The sequence below is a fragment of the Triturus cristatus genome, chromosome 4_2 (assembly GCF_964204655.1).
Source record: "Triturus cristatus chromosome 4_2, aTriCri1.1, whole genome shotgun sequence".
Lineage (NCBI taxonomy): Eukaryota > Metazoa > Chordata > Amphibia > Caudata > Salamandridae > Triturus > Triturus cristatus.
In genome coordinates, this window is record NC_140586.1 from 967909227 (window position 1) to 967922508 (window position 13282).

Here is a 13282-nt window from a genome sequence, read left to right on the forward strand (position 1 = left end):
TCGATTAATCACATGGAATGTCCGAGGACTTGGCAACCCCAAGAAAATCAGGCAGACACTGGCATACCTGGACAGACAGCGCGTAGATATTGCACTCATACAGGAGACACACTGCGCACCGTCACGCCGAGTTAATGTGGGCCGTAGGTGGGCTGAGTCCGTACACTATTCCTCTTACTCCTCCTATGCACGGGGGGTGATGGTATTGATAAAAAAAGGGCTGAAATATACCATTGAGTCGGTTGAGAAGGATGACATGGGACGGTTTGTTATTCTGACTGGTCTCCTGCGGAGACAGAGACTGGCTGTGGTGAATGTCTACGGGCCTAACGTGGACGATCCGCAGTTCTACCAATCGCTGTGGAGCAAACTGCGCGACCTCCAGGCTCCCCATGTGGTGTGGGGTGGAGACTTTAATATTGCGCTCTGCGATGACGTTGACCGCTCTGGGGCGACAGCGGAGCCACATAGGCACGCCCTTCATGTCCTACAGGACATAATGGTTGATAAGGCGCTTACTGATATTTGGAGGCATAGACATCCGGATGACCTAGAAGCCACTCATGTGACTACGTCGCGCGGTAGCTGGTCTCGTATAGACTACTGGCTGGTCTCGGGCGACGTTGCACGATGGACAAGGGAGGTTCGTCACCTGCCTAGAACGCTATCCGATCATAGCCCGGTGCTCCTCGCTTTGGAGCTCCCGGACTACACGCCACCTCCGTTCAGTTGGAGATTCAATGCTAAAGCACTCATAGACCCCCTGTACGCTGATACCATCGGGCAGGCGATACAGGAATACTTTGACAATAACGCGCCTACAGCGACCGACCCGGGAGTGCTCTGGGAGGCCTGCAAGGCTACTATACGCGGCGTCTGCATCAGCACCAATGCAGGCATACTTAAAGACATCCGACGGCAACTCGGAGCCAAAGAGGATAAACTCCGAGTCCTAGAACGCGACTACGAACGCACACAAAATGCTCGGCTACTGGGGGACATTCGGACTACACTGTCCGAGTTTCAGAGCCTCGCGGACGATGAAATTAAATATACCATGAAACGACAGATTGCAAGGGCCTATGGGGAGGGCGGCAGACCAGGAGGGCGACTGGCGGCTAAAATATGTGAGGGACGTGCGCCGCAGAACATACAGGTGATCCGTGGACGATGGGGGGACCGACATTATGGCGAGCAAGAAATACTGGGGGAATTTATGGATGCATACGGAGAGCTGTATGCCTCCAGGCCTACGGCCGCTGAGGCTGAAATCGGGGAGTACCTCGAAGACGTGGCGATAGCGTGGCTATCGGACACACAACGCGAATATCTATCCCAACCTATCACAGTAGAGGAGGTCACGGAAATAATTAAGTCACTGCCGAATGGTAAGGCTCCGGGCCCCGATGGCTTTACATGCGAATTTTATAAGGCGTTTGTTGACCAGCTGGCCCCCCGTCTAGTGGAAATGTATGTAAACGCACATGAGCAACAACGACTGCCGCCCACGTTGCGGGAAGCAATACTACTGGCCCTCCTCAAGCCACAGAAAGATCCGGAGCTTTGTGACTCCTATAGACCACTGTCCCTCATAAACGTGGATAACAAGATCTTAGCTAAATTGCTTGCTGCACGTCTGAACCCGCTGATGCCCAGACTGATCTTGCCTGACCAGTCTGGATTCATACCAGAACGCTCCACTGCTCACAATACGAGGACACTATTTGCGCTTGCGCATTACTTAACACCTGAGACGAAGGCGGCGGCGGTCTTCCTAGACGCAGCCAAGGCCTTTGATTCTTTAGAATGGAAATATATGACTAAGGTGTTGCGGAGGATGGGATTCCCACTTGCGTTCCTTCAATGGATCCACTTGCTATATGATGCACCTGTGGCGAGGATTAGGGTGAATAACTATATTTCAGACACCATTGCTATACAGAGAGGGACGAGGCAGGGATGCCCGCTGTCCCCTCTTTTGTTTGCTATAGCACTGGAGCCGCTCGCCTGCAAGATACGACAGGGACATCATTATTCGGCCCTGCAGTTTCCGCAACGGCCGTTGCACATCTCCCTGTACGCAGATGATATGCTACTCTACGTGAGGGACCCACAGACCAATCTGAATCCACTTTTGAGGGAATACATAAAATTTGCACGTAAATCTGGGGTCACCATAAATTGGGCCAAATCCCTGATTATCCCCTTGACTGATACCACGCATCCGCACCCCATAGATTATCCCTTGGAGTGGAAAACGGACCCGATAAAATATTTGGGGGTATGGTTTCACAGGGACCCGGAAATTGTTATCAGGTCTAACTACGGGACGGCGATTGACACACTGGAGGAGAGGGTGGGAAGATGGATTCAGCTGCCTTTATCGCTGGCTGACCGTATTGCTATCGTCAAGATGGTGCTCCTGCCGAAGCTACTTTACCTGTTCACTAACATCCCTATACACCCCCCAATGGAGGTGTTCCGCAGGATTACCTCGATGGTCCTCCGGCTTGTTTGGGCGGGAAAGACGGCCAGGGTGGAGATGCGGACACTCACGCTACCGTACAGTCAAGGAGGGTTCGGGGTCCCAGACTTCTATCATTATTACCTTTGTGCGCAGGCACAGTACGCACACTACTGGTACCACAGGATCCCATTTCTCACCCACACTGCGATAGAAGAGGGAGATGCGCTGCCTGTCCCACTCGAGGCGATTATCACCCATCGTAGGCCGCCACTGCATACGCAAGACATAAACACCATTGACACAACGAACAAAGCATGGCATACCATGGGCAGACTGGCCAATAAATTGCCGCTGTATGCCCCGGCGCTCAGGCTCCAATGGCATCCGGCTATATCAGTAACACAAGAAAGAGTGGGATTGGACTTGCTGCGGCAAGTAGGCATTGACACAGTAGGAGATTTGTACGATAACGGGACTTTTAAAACACTTGAACATCTCACATTCATCAGTAACATGTCTACGCTATTTCGCTTCAATTATTACCGGCTGCAAAGAGCCGTGAAGGAACTGTATCCAGATTACCCGCTGGAACCGAAAGAGCTGACTGCGTTGCAATGGCTGATCACCACACCTGCTAAACGACACCTGGTGTCTACACTCTATACAAAACTACAGGGGGACATAGCGGGGAACACGCACACCTCAATGGAGAAATGGAAGAGCTGTCTAGATACACAGCTAACAGAGGAAGAGTGGACGGTTGCCTGCACCCTGACGGGAATGCTGACGCCCAATGGTAATCTCCGCATACTACATTTTAAATACCTGCACCAAACATAATACACACCGGCTAGGCTACACCGTTATGGGCTGCGTGGGGATGCTAGATGCGAGCGATGTGGGGCTGATGGTGCAGATTTTATACATCTGGCGTGGTCGTGTGAGGCGGTGGGGAGATACTGGGAGCAGGTGACAAGATTGCTGGGGGCCATGGTGGGAAGTGAGGTGCGCTGTGAGGCTAAGACCTGTTTGCTAGGGTTGCTGCCCGAGATACGGGCCCTAAAGCGCAGATTTTGCATGATTGCATTACTAATGGCCAAAAGAAGGGTATCGCTCTGTTGGTATGGAAAGAAGGTCCCAAAACTGAAAGACTGGCTCACGGACCTAACGTACTGTAGGGATACCCTGAGGACCTACGAAGAGGAGCTCCCTGCTGGATCAACACCCAGAGACTACTGGGTATATTTAACTCAATATCTGCAAAGTGTTTCCGTAGATTCACCAAGCGATTGACATATGAGTGGAAGGGTGGTGGGGGTGGAGGACCTCTGGTTAAGACACAAACCAATGATTCGGATGAAGGATGCTGTTGTGCTGTGACCGAAAAGTTTTGGTTATTGTTCGATTGTAATCAATTACAAATGCCAATAAAAAAAAAATAAAAAAAAAGGGTGTAGTATGGTTGACCCTGGGTTCTGAAGTGGACTCTGGCCTAGTCAGAGTACCCACTCAGGCATTGCTGATTTGTGATGGAGACATTAATATGTCCTTCCTAGTGAGCCCCAGTAATCTGGGCAAATACAAACAGCAGCCTGTAATAAATGGTAAACAGGCTTTGGCATTCAGGGACACAGGTGCTAGTGTCGCCATGGTGGCAGAGGATCTTGTGGACCCAGGGCTGATCATCCTGGGTGAAATGTACTAGGTTACCAATGCAAGCAATGTCAGGACCAACCATAGCCTGGCAGTTGTGAATTTCTCCTGGGTAGGGGTAAATGGCCTCAAGAAAGTATTAGTCAGTGCAGACCTCCCTGTCGAATGTCTATTGGGCAATGATCTAGAGACTTCAGCCTGGTCTGAAGTAGAGTTATGGGCTCATGGTGAGATGTTGGGCATACCTGCAGAGGTATTTGCTGTGACCAGGTCACAGGCCACAATGCATAAAGCTGAACCAGCTCTGGATCCTGAAACTATGGACCAGATGCTACACAAGAGGAGGAGCAGTGGGGTTAAGGCAGTGCCTTCCCCTCGGATTCAAATCTCATATTCCCCTCCTGAGGGAGGAGAAGCAGATCCTGAAGAAGGAACTGCCCCAGAGGGACTTGAGCCTGATCAGGTTGAGTTCTTGGGGGCAGGGGGACCTTCCAGGGAAGATCTGTGTAAGGAGCAACAGTGCTGCCCCTCTCTTGAACCCCTCAGACAGCAGGCTGCTGCTGAGGCTGCTGGGAGTGCTAGTGGGTCCCATAAAGTTTATTGGGATGAGGGACTCCTATATTCTGAGGCTAGAGACCCAACCCCTGGAGCCACCAGGAGGTTGGTAATACCTCAGAAGTTTAGGGGGGTTCCTCTTGACCCTAGCACATGACATCCCATTAGCAGGACACTTGGGCCAAAACAAGACCTGGGATAGGCTTGTTTCACATTTTCATTGGCCACACATGTCAAAGGACACAAAGGAGTTTTGTCGCTCCTGGGTCACTTGCCTAGCCAGTGGCAAGTCAGGTGGCACAACAAAGGCCCCCCTGATACCACTACCTGTGGTGGGGGTGCCCTTCGAAAGGGTAGAGATTGACATTGTTGGTCCCCTTGACCCTCCAACAGCATCTGGGCACAGGTTTATCCTGGTGGTAGTGGATCATGCCACCAGGTACCCAAAAGCAATTCCCTTGAGGACCACCACAGCCCCTGTGGTGGCAAGAGCCCTCATTGGAGTTTTCTCCAGAGTGGGTTTCCCAAAGGAGGTTATAGCTGACAGAGGTACCAACTTCATGTCAGGGTATCTAAAAGCAATGTGGAAGGAGTGTGGTGTAACATATAAATTCACTACTCCCTATCACCCACAATGCAATGGGTTAGTTGAAAGGTTCAACAAAACCCTAAAGGGAATGATTAAAGGCCTCCCAGAAAAGCTTAGGCGAAAATGGGACCTTTTACTTCCCTGCCTTCTGTTTGCATACAGAGAGGTCCCACAGAAGGGGGTTGGCTACAGCCCTTTTGAACTTCTGTTTGGGCATCCTGTAAGAAGTCCATTATGTTTGGTGAAAGAGGGCTGGGAGTTACCTCTCAAACCTCCCAAACAGGATGTGATGGACTATGTACTTGGTCTCCGTTCCAGGATGGACGAATACATGAAGAAGGCAACTAAAAACCTGGAGGCCAGCCAAGAACTACAAAAAACCTGGCATGACCAAAAGGCTGTGCTGACTGTGTATCAGCCAACACAGAAAGTGTGGGTGTTGGAGCCTGTGGCCCCAGCAGCTCTCCAAGACAAATGGAGTGGCCCCCATACAATTGTTGAGCAAAAGGGAGAAGTCACCTACCTGGTGAATCTTGGAACTCCCAGGAGCCCCCTTAGGGTGCTCCATGTCAACAGATTGAAACCATATGTTGACAGGGCTGACATGGGCTTGCTCATGGCAACTGATGAGGATCAGGAGGAGGAGAGTGGCCCTCTCCCTGACCTGCTCTCACAGAACCCTGATGATGGGTCAGTAGATGTTTTTGTGTTGACAAGCAGCCTACATCAGCAAACTGAATGCAGACAAGTTCTGCAACAGTTTAGACACATGTTTAGGCTGACCCCTAGTCGGACTTCCTGGAGCACCCATGAGGTGGACACTTGAGACAGTCTGCCTGTCAAGAGTAAAATCTACAGGCAACCTGACCATGTCAGGGACTGTATCAGGACTGAAGTCCAGAAAATGTTGGAACTAGGTGTGATTGAGCCTTCAGATAGCCTATGGGTTAGTCCAGTAGTCCTAGTGCCCAAACCTCATAACCAGGGTGGTAAGAAAGAAATGAGGTTGGATGTATGTCGTTACAACGCACACTTTTACAACGCATGCACTTACAACGCATTTTTTACAACGCATAATCCATTACAACGCATGACATTACAACGCATGACACTACAACGCATTTTTAAAAACTACCTTTACAACGCATTTCCATTACAACGCATACTACCTTTACAACGCATACCATTACAACGCATAATATTAAATTGCATTTAAGGTAAGTATTAGATAGCATAGGGGTAAAAGTTACTTTTCTAACTCCAGGGGGTGCAACAGAAGGGTAAGTGTTGGATAGTATAGGGGTAAAAATTACTATTCTAACTCCAGGGGGTGCAACAGTAGGGTAAGTGTTGGATAGTATAGGGGTAAAAAATACTATTCTAACTCCAGGGGGTGCAACAGTAGGGTAAGTGTTGGATAGTATAGGGGTAAAAATTACTATTCTAACTCCAGGGGGTGCAACAGTAGGGTAAGTGTTGGATAGTATAGGGGTAAAAATTACTATTCTAACTCCAGGGGGTGCAACAGTAGGGTAAGTGTTGGATAGTATAGGGGTAAAAATTACTATTCTAACTCCAGGGGGTGCAACAGTAGGGTAAGTGTTGGATAGTGTAGTGTAATATTATGCGTTGTAATGGTATGCGTTGTAATGGTAGTATGCGTTCTAATGGAATGCGTTGTAAAGGTAGTTTTTAAAAATGCGTTGTAGTGTCATGCGTTGTAATGTCATGCGTTGTAATGGATTATGCGTTGTAAAAAATGCGTTGTAAAGGTAGTGCGTTGTAAAAGTTGCGTTGTAAAGGTTGTTCCCCAATGAGGTTTTGTGTAGACTACAGAGTCCTCAATGCAGTCATCAGGACTGGTGCCTATCCAATTCCCAGGGCAGATTAACTGATTAATACTTCAGCCAAATATCTAAATACATTTGACCTAACAGCTGGCTACTGGCAAATCAGGTTAGCTGAGGATGCCAAGGCCAAAACTGCATTCTCAGCCCCTGGTGGGCACTATTACTTTGTGGTGATGCCCTTCGGCTTGAAAAATACACCTGCCACTTTTCAGAGGTTGGTAAACAAAGTTCTGACAGGTATGGAAACTTATTGCTCAGCTTATCTAGATGATATTGCTGTCTTTAGTTCCACCTGGCAGGATCACCTGGTCCACCTCAGAAATGTTTTGGAGGCCCTGCAAAAAGCAGGCCTCACTATCAAGGCTACTAAGTGCCAGATAGGGCAGAGTCAGGTTGTGTACCTGGGCCACCTTGTAGGTGGAGGCCAGGTTCAACGTTAACGGAGCAAAATCCAAACCATCATGGAATCGGTTGCTCCAACCACACAGACACAGGTGAGAGCCTGTTTAGGCCTGACTCGGTACTATAGGAGGTTTGTTAATTGATATGGATCTATAGTGACCCCCTTAAATGATCTTACCTCAAAGATAATGCCAAAAAAGGTTTGGTGGACAGCTAGCTGTCAAAAGGCATTTGAAGACCTAAAGCAGGCCATGTGCACTGCCCCCATCGTACAGAGTCCAGACTACACCAAAAAGTTCATTGTCCAAACAGATGCTTCTGAGCTGGATGTGGGAGCTGTACTGTTTCAACTGAATGATGAAGGACAAGACCAGCCAGTAGCTTTTATAAGCAGAAGGCTGACCCCTAGAGAGAAACGTTGGTCAGCTCTAGAGAGGGAGGCCTTTGCTGTGGTGTGGACCCTGAAGAAGCTGAGGCCATACTTGTTTGGCACTCACTTCATAGTTCAAACTGACCACAAGCCCCTCCTATGGCTCAAACAGATGAAAGATGAAAACCCAAAACTTTTAAGGTGGTCCATTTCCCTACAGGGGATGGACTATACAGTGGAACATAGACCTGGGACCCAACATGCCAATGCAGATGGACTCTCAAGGTATATCCACTTAGAACACGAAGACTAAACTGGTCAAGGATAGTTTAGTGTCCCTGCGTTTGGGGGGGGTTGTGTAGGAGAGTAGGATCTGCACTTATGTTGCCCCCATTTTTTTTTTATGTTAACACTGGTTTCTGCTATCCAGGACCCCAGCCTATCTGCTTACTCCCTTAAATGATTGGTGTGCATATTAGATGCACTAGTGATTGGATACTGTGGTACCTTATGAGCCCCTAGTATATGGTACCTTAGGTACCTAGGGCATTGGTACTTCACAGGCCTACCAGGGGCTGCAGCATGTATTATGCCACCCCTGGGAAGCATTCTCAATCTGACACCACAGGCCTGCTACTGCAGCCTGTGTGAGGTAGTGTTAGCACTCCTCACTGAGGTATAGGTTCCTATATCTCACCATGCACACATATATAAACCTATCAGCCACCCCTATAGCAGGCCCTATCAATCCTGAGAGCAGGGTGCTTGGTTTACTATGTGAGGGGGTGCCTCTGCATGAGCAGGACCCCTCTGCAGCTGACAGAGTCTATTCTCTGTGGCTGGTAGTGGATGCAATTAAACCATATACTCTTAAGTGCATTATAACCTAGCGGTAAATGCTAACTTTGGAATGACTGCATCAAAACATGTCGTGTTTGGTGTCAAAGAACTTGGAATCATACCCCCACACCAGTAACTGGTGTGGGAGTATGATCCCACCCTTCTAGAGGGGACGACATGTACCCACTGTACTTAAACGACAGAAATCTGAAAGAGCCCTGACATCACAAAATGGATGCCACCAGCACAGACACTGGGCTGCCCTCCTTCTGCTGACTGAAACTCGCAGTGGAGGAAGCTCAACAATAGGCATCCTGTCACAGGGAGGTGTCACCACCTTCCAGACAGGATTTAGTGTATTGGAGATGGGTGGGTGCACTCTTAGAGTGCTTTGAAGTCTTGCACTGGGGGAGCAGTAGGCTCCTCTGTGCGTATGCCAGCTCAAACCGGTTCAGGGGCTACCTGCCCCTGCTCGGCCGCAAAACTGGACAAAAGGAAGTGGGTGTAACCACCCCCTACCCTGACCCTCCTAGAGGAGTGGTCATAGAGCTAGTCCCTCCCCTATCTTCACTATAAGATAGCAAGCATTGCCATTGCAAAGCAGATAACCCTGGACGACGCTCTACAAAGAAGAATCCTGGCCCTTTGATGTTCCACTACCTTTGGAGGACAGAAGAATCTCCCTTGGAGGCAAGGAGTGACTCCCCTACTTGGCAGGCACCAAAAACCTTAATCAACGGTTGCAAACTTTCCCGCTCCTGGCAGAGTTCGAAGTCCCTGCTGCCCCAAAAGTGGATTTCCTGGCTTCTCGATGGCCATTGTGAGTCCCCAGCGAAGCTGTCGCGAGTGGACCCCACGAGTGACGAGGAACAGCAATACCTGGGGACCGTGCACTATTGTCAAGTGCAATCCCTAAGCAACGTTCTACGAACTTGTGCATTGGACGATTTGTGGCCCAATCCTCCAGCAGATCTTGCACCAAAAATCAGCTGCCTACCCCATCCCGAGTGACCGTGGACTCCTGTGAAGCATTTCCTGAGGAGGCGTCTTCACAATCACTTGCCCATTGGCTAGTGGGTCCCCAGAAGACTTTATCATCAACTCAAAGGACTCCCCTGGTTGCTCTAGGCCTGCCCTCACTTACCCTTGCTGGGTGAGTCCATCAGACCTTGCTGGTCTGCACCATGGACTTTCTGCAGTCTACACAAGACTTGCAGTTGCCAAGGCTTGTTGGCTCCAATCCGGTTGCCGATACTGTCATCAGCTGCAAACGTCATGGGCCACTCAGAATCCAGCTGCTGGTCATCGTCAATCCTTCCTGGACCTCGTGAACGAAGAGTCAAAACACCATCGATGACCTGAATCGACGCAACATCTGTGGTCATCCATCTTGCTGGCCACCGGTCACTGGCATGTGACCTTGAACACTGTCCCTTCAATTTTCAGGTCTTCTACATCTTCAATACATCTTCGGATTCCATCGGACACTTCTTTATTCGTCGCAAGCAGCAAGTCTTCTTTGGTCTCCATTGAAAACAGCGACTCGACCCAACACCAAATGACACCTATGCACCTGGCTTCCTTGTGTGAGGTAACTCATGCACTCTGGTGTCCTAGTATGTGTTGGCCCTCAAAGTACATACCTTGTAAGTGGACTGCTTGTTGACTTCCTCGAAGTGCCCTAGAACTTTAAAAATCAAACCGCGACTTGCTCCATTGTAATCAATAGGGAACCCGCGGCTGTGTTCACACACTGCACGCGTCTCCCGTGGGCCTGTTACTTACCTGCTAACACTGCAGTAGTGAAGCCCCAGCGATTCCCCAGGCCCTAGGCCTTTACATTTTGCAAGTCGACATTATTATACCATTTTTTTAGTATATGGTCTGGTACGCCCCTAGTGCTCCAGCCATATTTGTGCTTAATTTATTGTGAAACGTTGACATTTGAATGTGTACCTGGCTTCTAATCTCATAAAGAGATTAGTAGAGTGTGTCTAGTAATAAATACATATATATTTGATATATATACCTGTGTGGTGTCCTTTCATTTGGTAATTCAAGAGATTATAAGGTAAAACAAGCTGTTTTACATTCCTCTGAGACTTAGCTTGAAGGCTGCTCTCCACAGCTACCACTAGGATAGCTTTCTTTAAAGGTTGTCTTAAACCTATCTACCACAAGAGTCGAATTGGACTGGTGCAAGGTGGCCACTAGATCTAGTGACCAGCATATGCCAGGCCAACTTCTCACATTGGTGTCCAGTCGCCTGTTATGGCTATCTCCCACTTTGATCCATTTGCTATAGATGGTCCTCCTTTTCACAACAGTGCTCTTGCTCGTTTTCCTTTGCTCTCTGGGGCATTCGTGGTCGCGTGGCCATTTACCTCTCCTGCATGGTTGGCTCTCGCTTTCCCTCCTGTCCCCTATGGTCCCTGGCCATTACTTCATCAGACACCTCAGTCCCTCTGACGCCCCAGTCGCTTTCTTCAAATTATACTGATATCTGCAATAACTCATGGCTTGGCCACCCTGTCTCCGGCAGGGGTGAATGCCAAGCGACACCATGCCCCCACAGGATAATTCTCTTCCTGGACATTGAATTTCCCCCTCCCAGTTGTGGGTCCCTGGGGTGGGCAGGGGTAGATACTCAGCCTGATTTGGGGGTTGGTATGAGTGGTGGGGGGTTGGGGTTTCGAGGCTTTATTGTTCATTCTGTTTTATGTCCTTTCCTGTACCATGACATACGTCATACTGTGCTTCACTCTGCACTTCCCCTTTCCTTTGCTTAAGGTCCCGGTCACACATATGACTCCATCCGTCTTCCATCTCCTCGGCACAGTGACATGATGGACACCACCCTCGGGACTTGGAACGTCTGTGGCCTTGAAGACCACTGCAAGGCTCGCCTGGTACATGCCCACCTAATCCGGCACAAAGTTGACATATGTTTTCTCCAAGAGACCCATTTGCTGCCCGCCACCTCCTCCATGCTTCGCTCCAGACACTGGGGTGAAATTCACTCGTCCTTCCATTCTATCTATTCTCGCGGGGAGTCCATCCTGCTGCGCAGCAGGCTCCTTTGGCACACTTCTGAGGTGATTATAGACCCTGGGGGTCGTTTTGTTATCCTGCATGGCACTCTCCTGACACAGCCATTGACCCTCGCTGCACTTTATGGTCCCAATTCTGATGACCCTGATTTCTTTGCACAGGTTTGGCAGCATATCTCTTCTCTGGGCCCGGCTGCGCTCCTTTGGGGGGGTGAGTTTAAAATCACACTATAAGCTACCCTTGACCGCTCTGGGTCACATGCCCTAAACCTGCGCATTACCTCTCTTAAATTCCATACTCACTGACAACTCACTGCTAGACGTGTGGCCACACACCCAGCCCTTAGTGCGCGAGGGCACATGCATGACTGGCTCTCGGGGTAACTGGTCCCGCTTGGACCTCTGGATTGCTACGCCGGACACCTTCGCGTGGCTTACCTTAGCCGAACACATGGCGCGCACCCTTTCCGACCACTCTCCCCCGTTCGCCTCCGTATGCAACTCCCTCTTTTTCCGCGACGCGCGTTCTCTTGTCGTCTGTCCCCTAACATGCTACGGGACTCCGTATTTTGTGATGAGATTCAAACCGCAATCAATAACTACTTCGACCTTAACGTAGGCTCTGTCAATTCCCCCTCCACCCTCTGGGAGGGTTTCAAGGTGGTGATCTGTGGCGAATGCATTACTAAGCAATCTAGCGCGCTGCGGTCCATTCGAGGTACCCTGGACAGACTGGAAGGCGAGGTCAAGGCTTTAGACTTCCTGTATTCCATGGACCCCAAACCTGACACTCTAGCGAAGCTCCGGGGCAAGTTTACTGACTTTACAGATGAGGCTAATAGGGAGCTCTCCTTCTTGGGCAGGGAGGCAAGAGCACATCGTTATGGTGAGGGGGACCGCCCTGGCAAGACTCTGGCCAATCTTTTACGAAAACCCCAGGCCGCCTCTTTCATCACAGCGCTTCAGGTCAGAGGCCCGGACAGAACCGTCTCCCCTGGGGAAGTGGTAGAGCGCTTCACCGCATTCTATTCCCAGCTTTATACAGCTGGAGCCGTACCCTCATGAGACATACTCAATCAATATTTTGATACCCTTGAACTTCTATGGCCGAGTAACGGCCACCGGGAATTTCTTGATGAGCCCTTTTCCGAGGAGGAGATCCTGGCTGCTATTAACAGTCTGCCCGGGGATAAGGCTCCCGGCTCTGACGGCTTGCCAGCTTCCATCTATAAGGCTTTTGTACCCCTTCTCGTCCCGCATCTCGCTGCTATGTACAATGACTCGTTTGAGTGCGGCCAATTCCCCCCCCTCGCTCCTCAAGGCTCTACTAACGCTTCTCCTTAAGACGGAGAAACCCCCATGAGCTCCGCGATTCCTATCAACCTCTGTCCCTCATTAATATGGATAACAAAATCTTCGCCAAGCTTCTGACCTCCCGCCTCCTCCCTCTAATGCTGCTTATCGCCTGCCCTGACCACTCCGGGTTTATCCCTGGTTGTGCCACAT